Source organism: Anarhichas minor, unplaced genomic scaffold (genome assembly GCF_050575085.1).
Source record: "Anarhichas minor isolate MPS153535 unplaced genomic scaffold, ASM5057508v1 ptg000123l, whole genome shotgun sequence".
Lineage (NCBI taxonomy): Eukaryota > Metazoa > Chordata > Actinopteri > Perciformes > Anarhichadidae > Anarhichas > Anarhichas minor.
The window spans coordinates 1430001-1457662 of NW_027466569.1; the positions used below are offsets into that span (position 1 = coordinate 1430001).

The window sequence follows — 27662 nt, forward strand, 5'->3', positions numbered from 1 at the left end:
ACATCGGGCGTTAAAGCAGCGCAGAGATGAAACCACCATGTGTCATGTATATAAATATAAAGAGCTGCATACTTTATATACTCGGCTCTAAGTAACACTCAACTAAAACCTGCAGACAGAGAATAATCAGAGTTGTAAAATCCTGTTTCAGAGCATCATAAACACTCTCTTGTGTTTCATAACACGGAGCTATTTCCAGACGCCTGCTAACCTCTCAGGCTTTTACTGCAACATGAGCGACCGCAGCGTGAGACGGAGCCTCTCGTTGGATTTGTGGCGTGAAGACTGCTGATCTGAGACACAAGGCTTCTCCTGGAGAGTTCAAACGCAAAGCCTCCTGGGAGGTATGCTAATTAGCTCGACAAAACCTAATTTGATGAGTTTAGTGTGAAAATTATTCTTGTCATAATTTTTAAGTTCCAAAACTTGAAACACATGAAATGCACAACAACATTTCAGACACCAGTGTTCCTCCATCTTTGTGTTGTCTCAACATGAAGAAACGATGCTCCCAGTTTGCTTCAGAAGAACTAGACTGGTTCTGCACCACAGCCTGGATGTAAGAAGAGGACTTAGTCTGCTGGTTTGTGGACTGATGTTTTGAAGCCTTGAGTTTTGCGATTTGTCCGTCAACCAGTGAACAGGAAGTGACCATATCTGGACTGAGGAGGAGTGACGTAGAGACGCCGTATACGTCTCTGGTAGAGACCTGTCAATCACCGTGTAGCCCCGCCCTAAAGCATCCCCTGCTTTATGGTCTGTTTGACTCTAAATGGACCATAATGTACTAAATGAACATCATGCTGTGTTGAAGATACGTAAAGTGTTTCCATAATTCATTTAAAAATAAGCACAAATTCATTTTAGTTTTCAGTTTTTTAGCTGCAATATATCAGTAACGAAAAGAGAAGAAACAGCATCACCGCTCAACAAGGTTGAACCACCGGAACTGAACCGGACTCGATGTTCCAGGAGACGATGTTTCTGTCACAGAACGTCTGTACTTCAGTAACGACACTTCCATCCTTATTTTAACCCAAAAAACACTCTATTCCTACAACTAGTGTCTAAAACAGAACTGAGTAGTTTCCTGTGAAGACAGAAGTATATTTTGAAAAGACTGTATTCATGTAACGAGCAGAAACTGACGTGTGTCGCTGAAAGTTTGGTAGGAAAACACAGGAAGAGTAATAAGAGATGATATGAAGCGTGTGATGTGACGACGTCTCCTCACACTTGGTTTGGTTTGTGATCTGGCAGCGAGACGTTTCAGGTGAGCTGAAGAGAAACTTTACCGACTGTTTCTGTAACCAGTACAACCCGAGTCAGAGTCTGAGCTCATTACAGAGGACTTCTGGGAAGGACACCGAGTAGTGAGGCTCTGGGGGGGGGGGGGGGGAGGGGGGGCACAAATCCTCCACTAAAAGAGAGTCTTGTCTTTACGGCGTCTTCCCTGGCGCTCGCTGCTCCGTCCAGATGGCGGCTCGTCTCTGCAGCAAAACAGAGACACAGCGAGGCGACGTGATGCCGGAGCCAGAAGAACGTGGGCCGGAGCCAGAAGAACCAGGAGAACGTGACCCGGAACCAGGAGAACGTGGGCCGGAGCCGGAAGAACCAGGAGAACGTGAGCCGGAGCCGGAAGAACCAGGACAACGTGAGCCGGAGCCAGAAGAACCAGGAGAACGTGAGCCGGAGCCAGAAGAACCAGAAGAACCAGAAGAACCAGGAGAACGTGGGCCGGAGCCAGAAGAACCAGGAGAACGTGGGCCGGAGCCAGAAGAACCAGAAGAACGTGAGCCGGAGCCAGAAGAACCAGAAGAACCAGGAGAACGTGAGCCGGAGCCAGAAGAACCAGAAGAACCAGAAGAACCAGGAGAACGTGGGCCGGAGCCAGAAGAACCAGAAGAACGTGAGCCGGAGCCGGAAGAACCAGGACAACGTGAGCCGGAGCCAGAAGAACCAGAAGAACCAGAAGAACCAGGACAACGTGAGCCGGAGCCAGAAGAACCAGGAGAACGTGAGCCGGAGCCAGAAGAACCAGAAGAACCAGGAGAACGTGGGCCGGAGCCAGAAGAACCAGGAGAACGTGGGCCGGAGCCAGAAGAACCAGAAGAACGTGAGCCGGAGCCGGAAGAACCAGGACAACGTGAGCCGGAGCCAGAAGAACCAGAAGAACCAGAAGAACCAGGACAACGTGAGCCGGAGCCAGAAGAACCAGGAGAACGTGAGCCGGAGCCAGAAGAACCAGAAGAACCAGGAGAACGTGGGCCGGAGCCAGAAGAACCAGGAGAACGTGGGCCGGAGCCAGAAGAACCAGAAGAACGTGAGCCAGAGCCGGAAGAACCAGGACAACGTGAGCCGGAGCCAGAAGAACCAGAAGAACCAGAAGAACCAGGACAACGTGAGCCGGAGCCAGAAGAACCAGGAGAACGTGAGCCGGAGCCAGAAGAACCAGAAGAACCAGGAGAACGTGGGCCGGAGCGACGGACCCTCACCCTGCACGCCGACGGTCTAATCTACATCCACATCAAGGAGGGTGCGTGTGCGTGTGCGTGCAGGAGGTCCCGGCTGTTTCTGCTGCTGATGTTGTTTGTGTGCTAACAGCCCTCTGATGGCTACAGGATCACAGCCAGATCGGATCGGAGTGTGAAACAACAGCAGCCATTAAAGCTCAATACGACCTGGGGGGGGGGGGGGGGGGGGGGGGGGGGTCTGTCGTTCTCTTTGTGTCTTCTGGGGAGTCACATTCATTTACATGCATGTCATCTCTCCAGTCTTCTTCTTACAGCAGTAATGTGATTTAATGAGCTCATCAGTTCATCCGTCTCAGACGTGGCACATGTTTCTGAGAGGACGAACGTGCATGAAAGACAGAGGACAGTGTCCCTGTGTCTGTCTTCTTTGTGTTTATGGTCAGCGTAACGAGGGATTAGACAAACCTGATTTATCAGACAAGAGAAGACACGACAGGACACAACACGAAAGACAAGACAAGAAAAGACATGACACGAGAGAGACAAGACACGACACGAGAGAGACACGAGAGACAAGACAGGACACAAGAGAGACAAGACGAGAGACAGGACACGAGAGACAAGACGAGAGACAGGACACGAGAGACACGACACGAGAGACACGACACGAGAGACACGACAAGAGAGACACGACAAGAGAGACGAGACACAAGAGACACGACAAGAGACACGACACGAGAGACACAAGACAACAGACACAAGAGACAAGACACAAGATACAAGAGAGACAGGACAGGACACAAGAGACAAGACAAGAAAGGAACAACACAAGAGACACGACATGTTGCTCATATCCTGAGATAAAATTAATTCATATTCAGCAGAGCAGCAGGACAAACAAGGACTAAATCGAGATAATCTCCACATTCACACTAATCTCATTTAAAGTTATACAACGTAGCTAAAATAAATCCATTTGACTACTCGTCACATTCAAACACAGTCTGTCCTGCTTTACTTCCATCATCATGCCAACAAGTTCAACTTCAGCTGAATTGACAGGATGTAAAAATATAAAAAATAAAGAGTTGAGTTGAAGTGACTTCATCAGCATCACAAACACAATCAGCTGGACTGGAGGCCAATTAGCAGCTTTTTTTGGCGGCTTTATGAAGTCTGGCTTTCAGCACTTTGATGTGAGACTCTTCAAAGGAACGTGACACAAAGAGGACAAAATGACCTGAGATCAAACTGCAGCCGCTGTGAGCGTAAACGGTTACTATGAACGAAGAAAGGAAAAAGAGCAACGACTACAGACGATGAAACTACGAGATCCAAAAACACAGCTGTAGTTACAGCGTGTCGCCATAGGCGGCGCCACAGAGAACAAAACTAAGATCATGACTGATGGTTCATTACGGCTGATAAACAGTCCTGTTCTGCCCAATTATGTGAGATAAAACCATAAATTGTATATAACAAGTGGACAAAGTCATCGTGATGTCATCGAGTCCGGCGATTTGTCCGTCGCTAACTTGTTTTTTTTGCAACCAGTGAACAGGAAGTGACCATATCTGGACTGAGGAGGAGTGACGTAGAGACGCCGTATACGTCTCTGGTAGAGACCTGTCAATCACTGTGTAGCCCCGCCCTAAAGCATCCCCTGCTTTATGGTCTGTGTGACTCTAAATGGACCATAATGTACTAAATGAACATCATGCTGTATTGAAGAAGACTTGAAACTAGAGATTGAGACCATAAACTCATGTTTACAATGTTTACTGAGGTAATAAATCAAGAGAGAAGTAGAGTCATTTTCTCATAGACTTCTATACAACCAGAGGAGTCGCCCCCTGGTGGACACTAGAGAGAATGCAGCTTTAACACTTGAAGCATCGACTTCACTTTTCAGAACCTGGAGGTTGACAGAATGCCCAGAATGCACTGGGTGAAAGACACCATCCATTTTGCAGACAGTCAATTCCAGAGCAGTTAATTTCCAGATACGAGTGTCAGCATCTTGAAAGGAGAAAGTAAAGTAGATTTCTACACTAGAATCAAGAAAATTGCACTTTATTTGTAGCAAATCCTTAAAATAAGTTGATTTAATTTGTTTTCCGATTCTGGCCTTCTTTGTTTGTTTTATGAAAATAAAAGTTTAGGACGGAATGATGTGTGAACGATCCGTAGATAATCAGATGATGACAATCTACAGATGTGTTATTATTGTTATTATTATAATAGTTTGTTCAGGTTTCCTTCCCTCCCGTCAGTTGCAGTTCTGTTGTCGCCTAGAGTGACAAAGTGACGCAGTGAAGTGCTGCAGGTTTATTCTCTGCATGTTCAGCGTGAAGCAGCTCAGGTTGGATGTCGAGGTGAATTTAGGTTGTGGATTCTTGAACTCTCAGTAATAGTACAAACAGCCGAGGAAGCTGCTGCCTGCTGCAAAACTGAGAGGGAGGAGCTGAGATAAGAGAGATTTTTAGATGAGTTCAGGGACTCTGGGAGGGATTCTGGCTTGGCTTGGAGGGAAGGAGGGTGGAGGGGGAGGTTAAAAGCTTCATCTACACTTCTACTCCTGCTCAGCATACAGCAATGAGGAGAGGGGAAGAGGGGGATCCTCCTTTTCTTTTGGAGGAGACTCATCATAACAGAAATATGTAAAGATATTTTTAAAGAGCCTGATATCAAAATTATTTGAGGTTCACTGATGTTTTCACTGCTGTCAGAAGATAAAGATCAGCCAAAGATCTAATTGATGTTAGTGAACAGATACTTTGTTACCAAGTCTAAACCCAACTAAGTAGTTTAGTTGTCTAAACCTAACTAAGTAGTTTATAGTTAACAAAACTACTTAGTTAGTTTTAGGCAACTAAACTACTTAGTTAGGTTTAGTAGTTGGAATTTCTAAAGCAGAAATTCCAAAACACACTGATGTAAGTACACGATCATTTTAAACAACCAGAGTAACAGCAGCTTAGACTTCAGCACAAAGATGTGGTCGACACACACACACACACACACTGATATCCACTCTGCATGCACGATTAACCCATCGACTCGCTCTCGCTGCTGCTCTAGTATCTGGTGGAGTCGACAGAGTACTTTGGAGCGAGCGGTGGAGAATAATGAGGTTATCACAGCATCGCTCCACGCTTCATTACACCCTCAGTTCCACCGAAGATACTCCAACGATACGTGGACCGCTACACCCGGGACCCTGAACCCAGGACCCTGAACCCAGGACCCTGGTCTCGTCAGGTGGAGAAGTCACTCAGTTTTATATTCTCTCATAAACAGATCTGTTGTTTACAGTCCAGCTTAGCTCACTTTGGGCTTTTTGACATGTTATATACACATACATACATACTGTATATATATGTGTATATACATGTGTATACATATATATGTGTATACATATACAGTGGGGAAAAAAAGTATTTAGTCAGCGACCAATTGTGCAAGTTCTCCCACTTAAAAAGATGAGAGAGGCCTGTAATTTTCATCATAGGTACACCTCAACTATGAGAGACAAAATGAGAAAAAAAAAATCCAGAAAATCACATTGTCTGATTTTTAAAGAATTTATTTGCAAATTATGGTGGAAAATAAGTATTTGGTCAATAACAAAAGTTCATCTCAATACTTTGTCATATACCCTTTGTTGGCAATGACAGAGGTCAAACGTTTTCTGTAAGTCTTCACAAGCTTTTCACACACTGTTGCTGGTATTTTGGTCCATTCCTCCATGCAGATCTCCTCTAGAGCAGTGATGTTTTGGGGCTGTCGCTGGGCAACACGGACTTTCAACTCCCTCCACAGATTTTCTATGGGGTTGAGATCTGGAGACTGGCTAGGTCACTCCCCCTGGAGCCCCAGATCGAGGGAGACTATCAGTGGTCTTGTATGTCTTCCATTTTCTAATAATTGCTCCCACAGTTGATTTCTTCACACCAAGCTGCTTACCTATTGCAGATTCAGTCTTCCCAGCCTGGTGCAGGTCTACAATTTTGTTTCTGGTGTCCTTTGACAGCTCTTTGGTCTTGGCCATAGTGGAGTTTGGAGTGTGACTGTTTGAGGTTGTGGACAGGTGTCTTTTATACTGATAACGAGTTCAAACAGGCGCCATTAATACAGGTAACGAGTGGAGGACAGAGGAGCCGCTTAAAGAAGAAGTTACAGGTCTGTGAGAGCCAGAAATCTTGCTTGTTTGTAGGTGACCAAATACTTATTTTACCGAGGAATTTACCAATTAATTCATTAAAAATCCTACAATGTGATTTCCTGGATTCTTTCCCCCCATTCTGTCTCTCATAGTTGAAGTGTACCTATGATGAAAATTACAGGCATCTCTCATCTTTTAAAGTGGGAGAACTTGCACAATTGGTGGCTGACTAAATACTTTTTTGCCCCACTGTATATACTGTATATATATATGTGTTTGATGCTTTAAAAAAAGAGTTTAATAACTAACCCTTTACCAAACATGAGAGTAGATTAAAAAGAAAAACAGCTCCAATAGAACAGTAAAATGTTGAAACATGACTATTTCGTACGGTTATTTTGAGCGTGATGTATTTTTGTGTGTAAATACACAAAGATATGGAATCACAACAGACATCTTAGAAACATTAAGAATAAAGAAGATGCAGAATAAAAGTCTTAAAATAGCCACAGAAAGCTAATCATTTAAACTCTGAAGTCCGTAAACCATCAAAAATACTAAATGTTATACTTTTACTTTGTTTTAGTAATTTATTGTGTTTTTTTTCCTCATAAAAACACAATTCAAGTGATCAGGAAATAAAATATTGTATTTTTATGGTTTAAAAAAAATCTTGTTATTATATTTAATGATGTATAATAATGTGTTTAGAGCTCATGTTATGAAGGTAAACAGCTCATAATTCATCACTAATATCTATTTTATATTCATGTGAAAACATCTCCTTCAAACTACTGGATTTATTCAAGTTTATCAACAAAACTACATTTTACAGATGACATGTGAACACATCATGGTAACGTTATAATGTACCTTCAGCCAGTACTCATGTTCACTGAGCAGAGCCTGAAGGCATCATAATGTAACTGAAGTGAACCTCCTGTTGGTTAGCCGTTAGCGGTGCTGCTAATGTTACTAGCTCTCCTCCTGTTGGTTAGCCGTTAGCGGTGCTGCTAACGTTACTAGCTCTCCTCCTGTTGGTTAGCCGTTAGCGGTGCTGCTAACGTTACTAGCTCTCCTCCTGTTGGTTAGCCGTTAGCGGTGCTGCTAACGTTACTAGCTCTCCTCCTGTTGGTTAGCCGTTAGCGGTGCTGCTAACGTTACTAGCTCTCCTCCTGTTGGTTGGCCGTTAGCGGTGATGCTAACGTTACTAGCTCTCCTCCTGTTGGTTAGCCGTTAGCGGTGCTGCTAACGTTACTAGCTCTCCTCCTGTTGGTTAGCCGTTAGCGGTGCTGCTAACGTTACTAGCTCTCCTCCTGTTGGTTAGCCGTTAGCGGTGCTGCTAACGTTACTAGCTCTCCTCCTGTTGGTTAGCCGTTAGCGGTGATGCTAACGTTACTAGCTCTCCTCCTGTTGGTCTAAACACTGATTGGTTGTTTGTGATGTAAACGTTGAACTGTGTCTTTTAGAAACACACGGAGACAGAACTCTAAGATGAGTTCATACAACGACATGAAGTCCTTCATTAACGAACTCTCCTGAAGGCCACGCCCGCATCACCGAGTAGTGCTGAGTTCAGGAGCATCGGGCTAAATGGACGCTAAATTATTTATGATTATTTATTAAGTCTCAGATCACCTGACTGATGTGTTCTCAGCCACAGCTGTATGCATAAAGAGAAACGAACACATCTGGACTAAACAGTGTAACTTAGAGCAGAGTTCATGAGCCGATCTACACACACACACACACGGTGTAGGAGCTGAAGGTATGAAGGCCTCAGTCCCACACGGAGCTATAAAAACGTGTACTTGTGGATATAGTTGCTGTTCTGAGAGCAGCAGAGAGGATCTTCATTACCCCGCTGCGTTCAAGTGCCGTCAACGAGCGTCGTCGCGGCTAAAAATGGACTGGAGTAGCAGCTTCGTGTGCAGAACATCCAAAACATCAGGGACTCAAAGAACCCACCGGTTCACTGTGTTCACTTCATCTAATGAGACACACGTCGGCTGCTTTACTGCAGCTGAACACAGAATAAACACATTCTGCTCTGATTTAACTGCAATAAACGGATAGAAAAGAGGCCGAAATGACTACGTAATGATGAGGACGTCTACATTCATGTTTTCTCAGGTCTGTCAGTAAGACGACAAGCAAACAACTTTTAAAATGCTTGTTTTCTGAATGGAGTTTGGATCGGTCGGTGCTATGCTAACATCAACACTGTAAATAGTGTCATCTGGGCTTCATACCACAGTCTGTGGTTCACATCTATGGACAGAGTCATGAATGAACTGTGAGGAATGAAGAAGAAGAGTGTAACTCAGAGATATGAACATAGACTGGAGGTGTAACACCATAAACTAACCTCCACTAGAGAGGAGGTATTATAATCACCTATAAACTCATATCTCATAGTCAAACTACTTTATTACCTTCATACAAACCCTCAAGTATTAAATGTATCATAAAGAAACAAAAGTTGTAAACTATTTGATTTGGCTGATACATATTTTCTCTTTTAAAGGTTTTTAAGACTTCCTGTCTCTAAAGCGTCTAAAATGAATCGTTCTTCTTTGCATGAATCATGTTCCAAGCTGCCTCGGGACGACTTCCTAAGAAGAAGAAGAAGAAGAAATGAGTTATGTCACTTTAGAAGCCGACAAAGACGAAGAGATCATGAAAACCAACGACGACAATGTTTCAGTCCAGAGTCCAATGCTGTCGGATTAAAGTGACTGTGAGGAACATTAATCTGGTCCTGAACCAGTCTCAGTGTAGTCCTGATCCTCTATATGAACCAGTCTCAGTGTAGTCCTGATCCTCTATATGAACCAGTCTCAGTGTAGTCCTGATCCTCTATCAGACCTCCATCAGTAAAGAGACCATCAGAGAGAAGATGGTCTGTTTCTATAGAGTTATTCTTAATGCTCGTCATCGGAGCCACCGGGTCGGATTCTGGTGAAACCAGATGAACTCATGCAGGTTCACCAGAAACTTCCTCAGCTCAGACTCCAGCAGAGACCGGTCCACCGTACCCAACACCACACTGCTGGAGACCCAGGACGTATTGCTGGACCCGCTGGAGGGAAGGGAGGCACGGGAGAACCAGAACCAGGACTGAGAGCGGCAGACTGTCAGACCCTGCTGCAGTAAAATGAGAGGTTTTCTAAAGGGACTCGTTTTTATCTTCTGCACTTGTGACTGATCCCAGACCAGTTTAACTCAGTAACATCATGTATCTCAGGAGATTTCATGTCACACACTAACATTGTGTCTCCATGCAGAAGTCAGGACGCTAAAGATAGCGTAGCTTCTTCAACTCTTATTATGAAATATAAAACCACAAACAGCCGAAGAGCATCCTGAATGAATTCACTCTTCTTTAACCTTTCTAGACGGAGTCCATCAACTAAAGGACCAATAGTACCAAAATACTCACCAAAGAAAAGCTGAGTCATCAGTGGATTGACAAACGTGTTTGTGGTGGAAAAGAGTCTCTTTGAGGACACGTTGGTCTTCTTCCTTCAAGTCTTCTCTCAGGTAAAACTTAACTTTGTGTCACTAAGTTGTATTTAGGTAAACTGGTTAACTTCCCTTTAAAGGGGGACTGAGCAGGACCGTCTCCAGAGGATGAGACAGTCCTGAACCAGGTTTTAGAAGCACAACAAAGCCGACCAGAGACCAGCTCCAAGTGAACTTACAAGTACACCTGATCACTTTAACCAATCAGAACAAACTAGTAGAACAAAACAAGCATTCTGCAAAGAAACTACAGATGTGCTTATGCAGAGAAAAATATGACAAAATAATTATTTACAAATATTCTCTGGAATATATATGATTTAAACTAAAATATTGAAGTTAGTTATCAGTTAGTCATCAGATACTTCTTTCATAATAAGTGTGTTTACTCTGAAATATGATTTAATGATCTGATATGAGGACGTTTTCATTCTGTATGTTTGTTCTGAGCTCCTCCATCACATCATCCATCAACTGATAACTGATAACTAAGCTTAGAACTGGTCTGAGCTCAGGGTCCAGGTCTCTCTGAGATGTAAATCCCTTTGAAGGACTTCATGTTCCTCTAAAGAAGAACAGCTTCTCTCCGCTCATCTCAATACGAAGAGAAAGACGAGGACAAAAGAGGCGACACCTCCTGAGGAGTAAACACCTCCCCCCCCCCACACAGGGCCCCACTAAGGCATGTTGGGTAAACAAATAACCCATTAGAACCAAAACACCCCCAACAACTCAAGTTAACTGCAACTTGTTTCTCTCACAAGAGAAGAAGAATCAAACGAAAGAGGAATGAAAAAAAATCGACGAGTCTTTGACATTTAAACTTCTAAACAGAGAGAGAAGTTTTGAAGCCTCGACTTCGACATTTTGTCCGTCGCCATATTTGTATTTTTTGCAACCAGTGAACAGGAAGTGACCATATCTGGACTGAGGAGGAGTGACGTAGAGACGCCGTATACGTCTCTGGTAGAGACGCTGTATACGTCTCTGGTAGAGACCTGTCAATCACCGTGTAGCCCCGCCCTAAAGCATCCCCTGCTTTATGGTCTGTTTGACTCTAAATGGACCATAATGTACTAAATGAACATCATGCTGTATTGAAGAAGACTTGAAACTAGAGATTGAGACCATAAACTCATGTTTACAATGTTTACTGAGGTAATAAATCAAGAGAGAAGTAGAGTCATTTTCTCATAGACTTCTATACAACCAGAGGAGTCGCCCCCTGGTGGACACTAGAGAGAATGCAGCTTTAACACATGAAGCATCAGGAGGTTGTCTCCTGGTTCATTTGGGTTTCATTTCATCCATTACTGACCATTAGCTCTCCGGGTTAATGCACCACACAGATCACAGTCTGTCTCTCTACAAACAGCAGCCATGTCTCATCCAGGTGGAGACATTATTTATTATTCCATCCTCGTTGTTGTGCAGCTTCTTTTCTTTGTAAAAACAGACACATTACACATATGTTCTAGATATTTATTCATGCAGGTCCTTGTTCATGAAAACTCGTTTTCTGTCTCCAAAAACACAGCGAGTCTTTCATGCTCCACACAAACCGGAGCGCAGAGACAGAAACAGCAGGATCGTCTATAACAGGCGTCAAATCAGAGTCGGCCTCCCACCAGCAACTCTGAGCTGAAGGCGGATCGTCGCTACAGCAGCTCTGGAGGAGGACTCAGGAGGTCAGGCTTCATCCCTAAACCCTCAACCAAGACCTGAAAACCTTACACACACACAGACACAGAGATGTGAGCTGTGGAACACAGGTTCAGTCCATCTGGTTCTCAGGTAAATCATGAATACAATTAAGATTCAATGCAGCAGATACAACGTGGCTACAAAGAGATACAACGTGGCTACAAAGAGATACAACGTGGCGACAAAGAGACACAACGCGGCTACAAAGAGACACAACGTGGCTACAAAGAAACACAACGTGGCTACAAAGAGACACAATGTGGCTACAAAGAGACACAACGTGGCTACAAAGAGATACAATGTGGCTACAAAGAAACACAACGTGGCTACAAAGAAACACAACGTGGCTACAAAGAGACACAACGTGGCTACAAAGAAACACAACGTGGCTACAAAGAGATACAATGTGGCTACAAAGAGACACAACGTGGCTACAAAGAGACACAATGTGGCTACAAAGAAACACAAATGGCTCATAAAGAGATGCAAAACATCCACAAACACAACTGCTGCAAACTGGCAACAACAGAGACACAAAGCTGCTATAAAGAGATGCAAAACTTCCACTTCGTCAAAAACAGTTTCACCTGTAAAATGTGACCGAGACACAAGTTTAACCCTCACAAATATGAATTGTGAATGGAGGATTGTCATGAAACATCTCTCTTAATGTTTGAAGCATTTCCTCCAGACAAACTTCATGTTTTCAAGTCCACTATTGTTTAGAATCCATCACGTTAACACAAACAGAAAGCCGACATGATGCCACCACTCAGAGAGAGGAGGAAGCCTGAACCTAACCCACATTTGGGAATCTGGTTCGTTGTGATTCCTGAACCAGAATCACAATCTTTTTCTCCTCAGACATGAAACAGAAAGCCGCTCTCTCTCTCTCTCTCCTTCTTTACACTATTTCTGTCACTTTTCATGTGACCAACTGAAATGGTATTGAAGCTGAAATAAGAAATAAAAAAACACAAGGACATCAAACCACTCAGAGCCACAAAGAAGCTTTTTCTCTTTTTATTTCAATCCTTGGCTTCTCTCCAGAGCTCCCATCATTCTCTCAAATGTCAAAAGGTCTTAAAAACACACACAAAAATAAAGCTCTTTACACAAACTCATGATTGAATAAATGACAATAAAACTCCCATCAGAGGACATTTTAACGACAGACAGTGACTCAAAATGGAACGTGTATAAATGTGCCATAAAGCAGAATCAGACTCTCACTTGTTATCGCTCAATGAGCATAAATGTGACAAACAGCTCTCAGCAGCACAAACACGGCAAACTGAAATCAATCAGAGCTTCAGACGGATCATTAGTCTGCATAGTGTGTGTGGTCTGGATCTCGTTCAGGAAGAGACCAGCTACAGACGTCTGATCCTCACACGAGAGGATCAGATCAACTTATTCAACTTTACATGAATAAGATACAACGAAGCAGAGAAGAATGTTTTACTGCAGATTAAAGGAAGTGAGGAAATAAGTCCCTGGTTCTGGAAGTGTTTCATCACATTGTATTTTCTTTTTTTTATTATAAAAACTTTATACTCAGATGTTCTTTAGGGACTCAAAGAAAAGTTAGCAAAGGATAAAAACAAGCTAGCTTCTGTAGTTCCTTCTGCAAACAGTCTTCCTCTTAAAGGGACAGTACAGACCTCCTGTCCTCACCAAGCTGGAGAGTCTCTCATGTAAGAACGTGACGGATGTTCTCACGTCATTTTCTAAGATGAAGCTGTAATAAGCTACTCAACTCTACCTGCTCATAGTACGGCAGATTAAGTCAATATTCCATTAGAATCTTTCACTTGGTGATACAAGCACCAAATTTGGCATGAACAATGCCTAGGAACTACTCTTTCAGAAAAGCCCGGTATCCACCTGAAAATCGAAGATGGCGGCCATTTTTCAAGATGGCCGTCGCCGAAAATGTGAATAAAGGTTTTTTCAGTGTATAAGTGTGAATGGCTGGACATATTTTAATAATCTAGACATCAAAATGTATGTATTTTGACACGAGAAATTCAATGGTGCCAATAAAAATTCAATATGGCCGCACTTTTTCAAGATGGTGGCCATTTGTTACTCAAACACTTTTTGTCATTTTTTGATCAGAGATTAAGTTTCAGCTGGATGAAGTAGTAGTCCAAGTTCTAAGTTATCTTTTTAATCCAAATTAAAATGGTTTTATTGATCTATATGAGGTGACATTCTGTTTATAAAAGAGTGATGTCAAAGCACAACCAGGGCACACTGGGGACATCATTGCTGTGAGACTTAGCATGGGGTTCAGTGTCGGCTAATTAGTGTACTTGCTGTAGTTGTAGTCTACTAACTGTAGTGCTAACTGTAGTTCTAGTATAGTATAGTCCCAAATGCTATCTAATTAGCCCTGTATATACACCAGCTAGTTTAGTTAGTTGTAGTGTAGTAGTTAGATAGCCGTACCTGAATTGACAGGATGTGCCAGCGCGGAATAGCCGAGCCAAGGGTAATAGGGCTTTAGTTACCCGGATGGTGTACAGATCGCACGGGACTTAAATGGCACTGGATGAACGATCGGGCTAGGTGTAGAGCATCTTGATGTTTAAACCTAGTTGTATCCCATACCTGAATGTGCTTAGGTATTTTATACAGTTGAGTGAAAGGATAGCCCCTCGGCCCGAACCGTCACACAAACGTGTCTGGAAAATGTTGTGATTGTGACCAAAGGGGAACATGTTCTTTGCAACAAACCCGACAGTCTGGAAGGCTTAAGTCCTTGCAACCATGAAGAGGCTGACGGCAGAATCTTCCTGCATGCTCTACACGCAGTTGAGCAACAGATCAAATCTGTATTGATCAAGGCCTGTGATACAGACATACTTGTTCTTGCAGTCAGTGTTTTTGAGACTCTCCAGGATGCAGGCTTAGAAAAACTGTGGATTGAATTTGGTCAAGGTCAGTCCATCAGGTGGTTACCTGTTCATGACATGGTGGAGCATATAGGCCCTGAAAAATCCCGTGGCATCCTTTTCTTTCACACCTTCACTGGCTGTGATGTCGTATCAGCCTTTCGTGGTAAAGGCAAAACGACTGCATGGCAAACCTGGGAAGTGTGCCCTGTAGTGTCTCATGTCTTCCAGAAGCTCAGTCAATACCCACCCGTTACAGATGATGCAGATTTCAGCGTGATTGAGAAGTTTGTCATAACAATGTACAACAAGAACAGCACTGCTGATGGGGTTGATGAGGCAAGACTTGACCTATTTGCTCGGAAGCAGAGGTCCTATGATGCCATTCCACCTACAAGGTCATCCCTTATGCAGCACGTGAAGCGTGCTACTTACCAACCTGCCTGTATCTGGGGCCAAGCAACTGCATGTCAAATGCATTACAGAGAGCCCTGCCAACTGGGGACGGCGCAAAGAAGGTGAAATTTGGAAAGTAGTGTGGACAACACTTCCGCCAATTGTTCAGAGCTGTCAACAACTGACAAAATGTGGGTGCAAGACTGAATGTCGTGGAAGATGCAAATGCTATCGCTTTGGCCTCAAGTGCACACAGCTGTGTGCCTGCAAATGTGATGAGAACAATTCGTAATCCTGACATTCAGCTGTACATCCACTTCCACACATTGATTTTCTTTGGATTTTTATATGGATCAATCTTAGCGCCAAGCACTGATTGAGTTGAGGCCGCCATCATTTGTAATATTTCTTATAATTTGTGTGATATCACCATTGCAGTATGCATTCCCAAGGCCATGTATCTGTCATATATATCTCAATCAAGGATTTAGCATTTATTTTTATTGTTTTATGGCACAATCAGATATCGGGTCAACTTCAGCACCGATCAACACTATTTTTGTAAATAATTGGCTTATATCGCAACCATTTCTAAGTGCAGAATTGGAATTCCTGTACTCAAAACCCCATATTTTGATGCCAAGATCATCAACATTGGATTATCCAATCCCAATCCAGGTCAAAAATCGCATATAATCCAGCAATTTTCCAGCCATCTTGGAAAATGGTGGCCATATTGTTTTTCCATCGTGGATACCGGGCTTTTTTGAAAATATAGGTCTTGAAGATAATTTGTGCCAAATTTGTTGCTTGTATCACCAAGTGAAAGATTGTTTCACTAATCGGCCCCATTATCAGCAGCTAACAGCAGACAGACTCAGTTAGAGACTAGCTGGTGAACACAGTGGAGCATTTAGCAGCTAAAGAGACAGATGTTCGTCTCAGGAGGTGGTGGAGACCAAAAGCAGAGCTAAAGGAGAGAGAACATTGGATTTACATTCATCAGGTGGACAAAATAAACTCAAAACAGCTACAAGGAAACTCAAAACAGCTACAAAGAGACACAACATCACAGCTACGAAGAAACACAAACTGGCTACAGAGAGACACAACATCACTACAGAGAGACAACATCACAGCTACAAAGAGACACAAAACGGCTACAGAGAGACACAAAGTGGCTACAAAGAAACACAAAACGGCTACAAAGAGACACAAAGTGGCTACAAAGAAACACAAAACGGCTACAAAGAGACACAAAGTGGCTACAGAGAGACACAAAACGGCTACAAAGAAACACAAAACGGCTACAGAGAGACAGCTCCCAAGTTTTTGTGTCTCAGTTTTCTGTTCCACCTGTAAAACGCTACGGAGACACAAAGACTTCAGATGATGCGTTGATGGTGGTTTTGTTGCTGTAGTTTGTAGTTGACCTGCTGACGTTTCCTCTTATACAAAACAAATACTAAAGTCTAAACAGAGGATTGTCATGAAAAATCCTTTTTCATGTTTGACAGAAAGAAACATTTCCTCCAGACAAAGCTCCACTATTGTTTAAGCTTTCACACAGAAACACGACATGACGCCATGACTGGGAGAGAAGATGTCCACATAAAGGCTCATGTAGCTTTGGAACAGCTGGATGCTAACAAGTGAAACTTAAGGTGAAGATACGTCAGACAACTCGATTCGCTGCCCCGAGTGCTTAAAAGACGGAAAAGGAAATCAGTCTGTATTGATTTTATTTTTAAATATTTTGCTGCAGAGGAAGAACAGAAACCTTTAACAGCAGCAACAAGGAGGACGTCACGGTTGGACCTCCTGGCTACAGAGTCCATTAAAGACAGGAGCCTCAGTGTGTCTATGTGGACGCCCGGCTGGCTAATGTCCCTTCTGCTCGGTCAAACACCTTATTTATATCTCATTGTGTGTGGCCACGGGCCGTAAATAAATCTGTAATTACCCACACAGCCATCAGGTGGGGTTAATGGAGGAACCATTAGCACGAAGGGGAAAGCAGAGAGGAGGAGGAGGAGGAGGGGGAGGAGGCAGCCATGGGCATAATCAGCAGATAATAGTTCTTTATTATCAATCTGTCTGCCGCCCTGCTGCTTGGAGATTAAAAACAGGATCATATTAAATAAAGGAAGATATTTTGCAATAAAAAAAAGGTCAAAAGGTTGTTTTTATGTTTCTTAGTGTCAACAAATCAAACAGGAAGCAGCAGGAAATAGTGCATTTGTTGGGGACTATTTTCAGTGGCGGATGAATCCACGTTGGGTGTGTAGTGATTGTTTGCAGCAGCAGGACGGTGAATGTGGGATGCAGTCAAAACTTTTCTGTCTCTGATTAAAAGAAGAAGAATGAAATGCTGTTAAGAGGAAAAGGTTTCTGGAGGAGAGGAGAGAGGAGAGGAACATTAAGGCTCACTCAGCAGAGCTGGTAGCATTAATATTATACAGCTTTGAAATATTGATCAGACATATTTTAATGGTTAGGTCCACTTTACTGTTGTGCAGACAATAGAGCAGGAAGCTCATTAAAGACCAGAGCAGAGAGTTAAAACCCTGCTGGAGGTCATCAGAGAGGAGGAGGAGGAGGAGGAGAAGAAGAGAACAAAGAATTACATTCTTAAACGAGTAGTGGGTCATTCTTTTTTAAATACACCTCTTAAAGCATTCTGCTCCTCTAAAGAAATAGTTTAACGCCTATTTGTTTCCTTGCAGTTAGCTTAGCTTAGCACAATGCCTGGAAACAGAGGGGAACAGCTAGCCTGGCTCTGTCCTGAGAATGAAATAATAACAATATACGTAAAACTATAACTTGTATCAAACAAACAAAATGCAACGTGTTTATTAGTTGTTTGAGCTACAACTATGTACAAAAAACACAATTAATATTATTTTCATATCATTTTAACTCGCTGATCATCAAAACACAACTCTAATAAAACTCATCTAAAGCGTCTTATTAAAATGTTCCAACAATCTCCATCTGTGGTTAGACAAACAGACTTATGATCAAATATAAAGAACAGAAGTTTACTAACTCCTCTTTAACGTTTCCCGTCTTTAAAGAAACGGCAGAAGTTCATTAATACTGTTTGAGCGTTTCTACATATTGAGCATCCACAGCTGAGGAACTTCTTACACCCGAGTGTCTGAACGTCTAGAGATAACTCTGAATCCACTAATACTGTAAAATAATTGCATATTGCTACTAACATGCAAAGCCTAATACATTCTGATATTACACATCAGGGAGTACTTCGATGTTGTACCACCAATAGACCTTCTTTTGGACTTTTCCTCATTATGCAAAGTACATTTTATTATTCTGTATATTTTCTTTTCTGACAGGATTTATTAAATCAGAACATCTTGAGTTAATTAGAAACATCACACGTCTCACAAAGAACCTTGAGGAACTCCACAACAGAACGTATGAACGTATATTTCTGCATCAGTGGACAGAAGACCTTCAACAAACTCCAGCGTGAGTTATAGTTCAGCTTCTGATCTAAAGGTATATTATGCTTATGAAGAGAATTATGTTCACATCCTTTAATGAACTGATGCTCATCTGACTGATGAATGTTTCACAACACAGCAGCATATTGTTCCAGAAGGTGAAGTATACACATCGCGTTAAAATATTATTAATATTAGTATAAAACGTCATGGACAGAAGTAGGTGGACACTTAAACATTCCAGCTGTAAGTGATTGAAAGAAGTCCAGAAAGCCAAAATTCTAATTTCCCACAATGCACCTTGATACTGTCCTTTCATTAAACTCCAACCTGCAGGTTTGCAACAAAGACTTTGAGTTTGAGCCCAGAGGTGAAAGAAGCCCCTTCACTTATGACATCTTTAGACCGCAGTAGTACTTATTCTAGTTGTTGTACTACTAGTGTACTGTGGTAGTACTCCACATGAAAGCTCATCTTCAGGTGTAAAATCAGAGGTGCTCCTTCAACATATCGATCAATATGGACCTCAAACCACCCATTTTGGGTCGTGGGTTCGCTCCTCGCAGTGAAACCACTCCTGGTACGCATCGATGCTCCTCCTCCTCCTCCTCCTCATTAACATAAAGCACTGGAGGTGAAGAGTGACGAGCGACTCACCAGGAAGTCCAATCGCAAAATGGAATTCCTCATTTCCTAAATCAGATCTCAGGCTTCCTGGTCGAGGGGTTAAGTGTGGCGTCATCCGCAGGTGAAGCGCTGCCGCTGGAAGCTTCTTGGCGGCTCACCTGACTAAGTGATGCATGTTTAAACACTGCTCCCTCTGCTCCAGACAGAGGGTTTCTCTGGGAGCTGGAGTCTGTAGAAAGCCTGCAGGATCTGTTTGAGGGCGGAGACGTCGGAGCGACAGGAAGCAGCAGAGTGTCAAAGAAGTAGCAGCTGTTACAGCGACGCTACTTTATGGTTCTGGTGACATGCAGACGTTAGTTTATGATGGTGAGTGATGAGTGATGACATCTGGAACACATGCTTCTTGCTATTCAAGAAAAAAACATCTTTTTTTGTTTGTAAGGCTGCTCTCAGAATTATCAGCCGACTCAGCAGTTCTCCTCAGCTCTCTGAGCTCAGAGTTTTTGGGGTTCTGCAGGATGTTTCCTGTCTGGTTCAGTCTCAACTGTTTCCAGCAAACAGCACATCGTTTATGAAATGAACTCGTATACGCAGGTTTCTAAAAGTCTCTTATCGACTCTTTTCCTTCGTTAGTAGACGAGTCGGCCTGTTGGACTCATTCTGCTTCATCAAGGACACACACAAGGACACACACAAGGACACACACACAAGGACACACACATGGACACACACATGGACACACACATGGACACACACATGGACACACAAGGACACACACACAAGGACACACACATGGACACACACATGGACACACACATGTACACACATGGACACACACATGGACACACAAGGACACACACACATGGACACACACATGGACACACAAGGACACACACACAAGGACACACACAAGGACACACACACATGGACACACACATGGACACACACATGTACACACATGGACACACACATGTACACACACACATGGACACACACACATGTACACACACAAGGACACACACACATGGACACACACATGGACACACACAAGGACACACACACATGGACACACATACATGGACACACACACATGGACACACACATGGACACACACACATGGACACACACACATGGACACACACAAGGACACACACAAGGACACACACACATGGACACACACAAGGACACACACATGGACACACACATGGACACACACAAGGACACACACATGGACACACACATGGACACACGGTGACGGCACGCAGCCATTAAATGATGAGTAACAGAACAAAGACAATAAAATGCTTTAACCAGACAAACATGGAGACAGTGAACAGCATCTCGTGCCGAGGACCAGGGATCACATCTCCAATAAAAGATTCAGAAGAGACCATCAGTCTGAGCGATGGGAGATGTTCCATAATCCATGAAGAGTTAACATCTCTTAAAACACCAATAATCAGAGAGACATCTGATTCACATCTCTGAGAGCTCGATCTCGAGGCTATTTTCAAGGTTGGATTCAGTAAAGTTACCCAGTAAACAAACCTCAGGGTCCAACAGAACGTCAACACCATGAATACCGGATAAGGTGCCAAGTAGAGAGTCAACATGCTCCCTCTTCTAGAACACATCCACAACAAAAGGGGCCACACATTGGAGTTGTGTGTGTGTAATGTATATGGAGGGATGTATGGCTGGTGGATTTTGAACAAAGTTTGAACGCTGCTTGGACGGAGACGAACGGAACTCAAGGCCGAGACGAGAAAGAGTCAACAACGAGGTCAACAACGAGGTCGTCTCGTTTCCATCACTGAAGCCGATCGGTACCTGTGACTCTTTAGTCCCCTGAGAGAAAGCTTTAGTGCAGCAGAGACTAGCGGCTGAAGAAAGGTTAGCAGCTAGAGAGGTGGTGGAGACCAAACACAGAGCAGCAGAGAGAGAATATGGATTCTATTGATCCGGTGACACGAACACAAAGACTTCTGATGATCTCTGCCGGACGTGGAAACAGGTAACTGCTCGCTAACAAGTTCACCACTTCGGCTTGAGAAGGAGACGACGGCTTGTTGTATTCTATGGAGTATTTTGAATGTCTTTAAATGATGAAAATGTGTGTTTAAGTGAAGAATCAGTGAAAGAACGTGAGCTGATGTTTGGACCGTTTCACAAAGTGAGCGAGGCCTTTAAAGCTAGACGTTGGTGTTAGAAGCAGACCTTTACTTCCTGTGATGTGATATCTTAGCTGCACGTTAGCGTTGAGCTAAACCCGACACTCGTTACAGTGAACTGGTCACTGTGAATACAACGAGCTGTAAACCCTGAAGATCTTCTGATCTGAGGACAGCTGTGGTCACAGGAGGAGACTTTCACCACTGAGAGCATGACTCAGAACAATAATTAATTAATAATAACAAATCAGAAATGCAGCTCACGTCTCTGTTTACAGCGACACATTCAAACCGGTTCCCTGTGAATCAGGACCCGCTCTACAGTAAACTCATTCATTCATGGTGTGTTGCATTCTCCTCACTAAAGGCTCAGAAATGTATTTATATGTTTTCTCATTCACTCATAAACACGGCTCTGATAATAACAATGTGATAATGTGCAGCTCGTGTTATTATATTCAATATTTATTCACTAACTCCACATGTACCTGCTCTCAGGTCTCACAAGAGGTTCAATCAAAACGCCTCATGAAGGAATTCTATCAATCAATATGTGACAGAATTATTATTTCAAATGTGTGTGTGTGTGTGTGTGCAAGGCTCAGCGGATAAGAATGTAGCTCAGTTAGACCAAACACTGGGGTCACATGGAGCTGGGTTACACTTACACACACACACACACACACTTCTATATAATCCAGCAGCAGCAGAGTAACAGTACTGCTCTCTGAGTATTAAACAGTAAATGTCCCTCACCTGTTCCTGTAGTTGTGCAGGTTGGTACTTCCACTGTTTGTTCCTCCAGAGTGTTAATCCAGAGGTCGTAAAAACATTCACTAATCCACCCAGAGACACGGACACGGCTGTGCACGAGCCTCCAATCCACAAGGTGTGTGTGTGTGTGTGTGTGTGCGTGCGTGTGAGCTCCGTTCTGAAACACACGCGCGCAGAGGAGAAGGAGAGAAGGAGCGAAGGAGCCAGGTGTCCACACGGTGAAGAGAGGCTGCAGAGCTCCGGAGGAAGAGGCCGGTTCCGTGTACAGTTCACCCCGAGGACAGTGCACCGTGCCCGGGCTGGAGGAGTCGGGGTTAAGCCCGGTGTCGGTGCTGTCTTCTGTTGTCGGTGTTTCCGTTATGAGGAGAAAAGACTCTCTTCTGTCTCCGCTCAGCTCCTCGTGAAGAATGAGGCTTAGTGCAGCAGAGCTACCCCCTCCCACCGACAGGGTAAGCCCCGCCCCCACACAGGGCTCAGCCAATAGCAGCCCCTCTCTCTCTCTCTATCTCTCTCTGTCTCTCTCCCTCTCTCTAATAAAATAGTCAAAGAGAATACGTTTAAATTGAAATACAATAAAATAAGTAATTCCTGAATCAATCATGAAATATAATAAAACATGTATAACCTAAATATAATAAAATAACAATGACAAGTGTTTCAACTCACATACAATAAAATAAAAATAAAATGTTACAACTAAAATAGAAAAATAAGTGATTAAAATAACTCTGAAATTTCATAAAATGTTACAACTTACATCCAGAAGGTGAACACAGAGTTTCATCTTAAATATAATGAAATAACAATACAATAGAATACGAAGTATACACCTCAGCTAACAGATGGAACCAGAGGACCTGGATGTCCGGACCAGTTCATTCACTGTCAGACCAGAACCATGAGCTGGACTTCAACACCAGAGTCTGGGACTCAAGTCCTTCGTCTAATTGTAGGAAAAATAAATGAAAACAGTTTTCAGAAACAATCAAAACATGAATAGATTGAAAATGTAATAAAGGCGGCATTTTGTTTCTTACAAGAAAAATATCTCCTAATTGCAAAAACAGTTTCATATGAGCGTCGTTCGTCGGAGGCACGATTGTGTGACTGAGATGAAATGAGAGTAATCTGTTTCCTGCTTATTGTCCCCACTCGCTCTCTGTTGCTTCCTGGTTTTCAGACGACACAAAGCTGGCTGTTAATACATCAAATGTTTAATATAAATCACTGATCTACATCCAGTCTGAAAGAACAAAAGCAAGCTTGAGTTTGACCAAACAGAGACGTTCAGTTCTGCACAATCTGACCGGAGAGTCTGGAAGTGAAAACCTGAACCAGCTTCCTGAGGTCAATGAAGTCTTCCAGAAGCTCAAAAAGCTTAGAATACTTTTAAGTTTTAGTAAACACGCTAATCTCTGAACATGTCAGCTATCGGTCTGAAGAGGATTTGGTCTCTGTATCCAGTGGATCTTTAGGTCCAGACTTCCTCTTCCGTGTGCCGATCAAAACAGGCTGCAACCTGCCGAGTGAATCCAAAGCTTCATGTCTCAAAGCTGCATTCTCTCTAGTGTCCACCAGGGGGCGACTCCTCTGGTTGTATAGAAGTCTATGAGAAAATGACTCTACTTCTCTCTTGATTTATTACCTCAGTAAACATTGTAAACATGAGTTTATGGTCTCAATCTCTAGTTTCAAGTCTTCTTCAATACAGCATGATGTTCATTTAGTACATTATGGTCCATTTAGAGTCAAACAGACCATAAAGCAGGGGATGCTTAACGTCACAAAAACTGTGACTTTGGAAAAAATACTGCCAATATTTTAATGTTCAAATGTTACAAATCTTTAACTTTCAGTATCCATGTTTGTAGTTGAGACATTTTTCAACCTTGTGACTGAAAAGCCCTTTAAATGAACTGCGTGTTGACACAGTGTCCAAATATTAATCATTAACCTTCGAATGTGAAGTTTGAGTTTGTTCAACCACGGTGTCACTTATCATCTCACCTTTGTGTCCGTAAAGAGGCCGACAATGTGCCAAGACAAACAGAAAGCCTGCAGAGACACCAGATGTAGACGAGCGGTCCAAAGTACAAAACGATAAATCTCATCAACTACAACTGCGCTTCAAGATGTTTTCATATTCAGCTCAGGATCAACGTGGGAGCTCTTTGAGCTCTCAGTAATCCTGTTTGTATGAGAGGTGCATCAGAGCAAGAGAGGGGAAAAGAAATTCATGTTTTTGTGTTCTCAGTTTGGACCTTTGGGGGACAGTTTAAAAAAACACAACAAGAAGAGACACAGAGATTATATGTGTGAATAACGACACCTGCAAGACAAATGCGTCATTTATTATTTCCTGCATTCTTCTAACCTGGCAGCCTACATTACCCACAATGCAAGCTAATGTAGCCTGCAGCAGAGCTGAGCCGAGGTCCAAGCCTCCAGATTATTTTACTTTGCAAATTTGTAGTCGTCAAGCAACGTTGTTTAGACCTGGTTCTGAGTGATGCGGTTTCCTGGTTGACATTGAGATGTGTAGACGTTGATCTAGTTGCTGCTGAAGTGTGCAGAAATGCACGGAAACCAGTTAACTTAACTTAAAACGGATGAAATCGCTCGTTCATTGAGTCAAACGACCAATCAGAGAGCTCCCTCACCGGCTGCCCCCAACATGCTGAGCCGGCCGAACAGCTGCAGATAACGTTCACACACCGAGAGAGCTGCAGGTGATCACATGATGTTAGAGACGGTGCTGGTCTGAGATCTGAACTGGAGCTGCTCCGGCTCCCACAAAGAAGATTCCTGAAAGCCAGAGGTTAGAAAAAGATGATGATGGAGAGAGAGGAGGAGGAGGAGGAGGAGGAGACAGAGAGAGTTTACAAACTAGACTCCGGGAGGAAAAGAAGGTGAAGCAGCAAAAAAAAAAAAAAAACCTGCAGATCATAAATTATTCAGACAAGTTGTTTTTATAAGAGCATGAAAAACAAATCAGACGAAGACAACTTCCACTGAGCTGAGACTCTGAGTACTTCTACCACACACACACACACACACAACACACGCACATATATACACGCACACATACACACACACACATATGTATGTGTATATATATATATATATATATACACACACACACAGATATATTCAAGGTGAGGCTGAAGATCCAGAAGAGGCATCATATGCAAATAACCCATATGTGCTGCCTGTCAGAGCCTCACAGGTACTCTGGACACACACACAAGATGAGTGTGTGTGTGAGTGTGTGTGGTGTGACAGCTGATAGTTGGGATATTGGGGTCAGAGGTCAGATGGGACGCCTTAAGGACAGCTGGACGACTGTCCTGAGAAGCCCGTTACTGTACACTAAACGCACACACACACACACACACACACACACACACACACACACACACACTCGCCTTCTGCTCGACTCTTCTTCATCTTTTCCTCTTAAAACTTTGGAGATGTTTTTGCTGTTCTTATCTCATTTTATATTCTTTTAGGACTGAATATTTTCTCAGTGTGTTTTTTTATTTTTTATAGAAATTAACTGAAATCTACCTGGAAAAAAAGAATAAATAAAATCTATAAATCTTGGCGAGTCCACAGTGATTGGAGGTTAATGGGTTTAGACGTAAAACAGCAGCACGGCCCTTTAAATTCAGCCTTCAGCATGAAGCTCTCTGTTTCTACTGATCTTCATCAGCACCATGTTTTTTGGGGTTTCTTTCTGTTTTTTAACGGCACATTGATCTGAAACAGATTGGAATCCCAGTTACATCCAATTACAAAAAGCAACTTTCCTTTGACATGTGTAGGAATGTAAAACCTGCAGGACGAATGTCAGCGACGATCATCAGTGGGAGAAGCTGCAGACTCTCACACGTTCTTCTTCCTTCTGCAAGAAACAAAAACTCTGAATCTGCAGTTTACAGTAAACAAGGTCCTCTCGTGACGACGAAGGAGGAAAATTTGGGGTAAAATGCAAATCAGCTGCTAATTATACATCAGCTCAGTGAGAAGCTTTTACTGAAGAAAACAAAAATGGAGGCTATTATTTTACAACATCCACATCTTGTAACGGCTTTATTAGAAGAAAAGATCTCAGAATTATGAAACGCAAAAGCTTTAATTAAGGAAGAAGATTAGAAATGTCTTGACATCTTTGTCTCATAGATACTGAGATGTAAATATGGGAGCGATGACTACAAAGAAATCTCCTAAAAAAATGATTAAATGATGAGACTGAAACTCTTTCTTTGGTATTTACTCGAGCTGATTTCAACACAAGGTTTTGCATTAATATTTTTCCCACTTAAGTTTTTCAAACTGAAACCTAAAGGCGCTCTGAGCATGTGCAGTACGTCTCTTTGTGTCAGTCTACTGCCAACAGCAACGTCTCCAAGGTCACATTAAAGTCCCCGACGAGTCGTCACATGTCCGCCGTATATTTGTATGAGCAGAGCAGTCGCTGCGTTCGCTGCTGCTGACACGTCTTTAATATTTGATGAGCTGCCAGATGGCGAAGTGGAGCCTTTGATAACCATATTTAACATAGGTAGTCGAGTGTGTGTGTGTGTGTGTGTCTGTGTGCTGGATGGCGGGGTTCCTGGGATCAAAGATTCCAACTCCGATGGCAGACACAAGTCAAGAGCCAGACGCACACATCAATAATTCACCACACACACACACACACACACACACATGCACACGCACACACACACGTGCACACACACACGCACACACACACACACACACACTGGGTAACAGAACTAAGGAGTTATGCTGAGACAAAGACTGAAGAGGACTGTGGTTGTAAAATATGACAGAAATAGACGAGAATGAAGTTCAGACTTTCTTGTCTACATATTTTATTAACCTTTAGTTTTGTTTTTATGACATTCTGCTGATTCATTTTTCACCTCAAATGACTTTTTATTCCCTTGTAGCAACATAATTTATAATATAAACTGTTTAACTTAAAAGTCTTGTTTGTTTTCACTCAGAAACATATTGTCAATACATTACACTTTGAGCCTGTACTGTTTTCATTTGTAACTTTTAATTTAACCTTTAATTAATAAGCAGGTTTGTCCCACTGAGTTTGGGAAAGCTAGCAGCACTATGTGACTGTTTACTGTTCAAATCATAGTGTTACGTGTTCTCAATACAGAATCCAGAGCATCTGCTGCCTCCACACTTTGACGGCTGAGTCGTTAGCTAGCAGCTAGCAGCTAACCTGCAAACAGCAACAAAACCCGCACCAGAGTTTGATTACGGACTCAATTTTGTTTTGTGAAAAGTTGCAGGAAGTCACGAGCGGTTGAGTAGTTGCAGTGGAAAAGGATTAAAAACTGGAGCGGCCCTCGTCCTCCGCTTACACACTAGCTACCTCCGCCAATGATGTCAGCAGTTAACATTCAAGCTAGTAGCGCTATCAGCATGTGAGT

General features: G+C 42.9%; 1 protein-coding gene across 1 annotated transcript in view; it reads right to left on the reverse strand.

The window, feature by feature from the left end:
• Positions 1-23311, reverse strand: part of large2 (LARGE xylosyl- and glucuronyltransferase 2) — a 64795-nt gene extending 41484 nt beyond the window's left edge. The window contains exons 1-2 of the mRNA XM_076083196.1: positions 23244-23311; positions 22189-23149 (exon numbers count right to left, since the gene is read on the reverse strand). The gene's annotated coding sequence lies outside the window, so the exon portion shown is untranslated. The remainder of the gene's footprint in view (positions 1-22188; positions 23150-23243) is intronic.
• Between the last annotated feature and the right edge of the window lie 4351 nt (positions 23312-27662).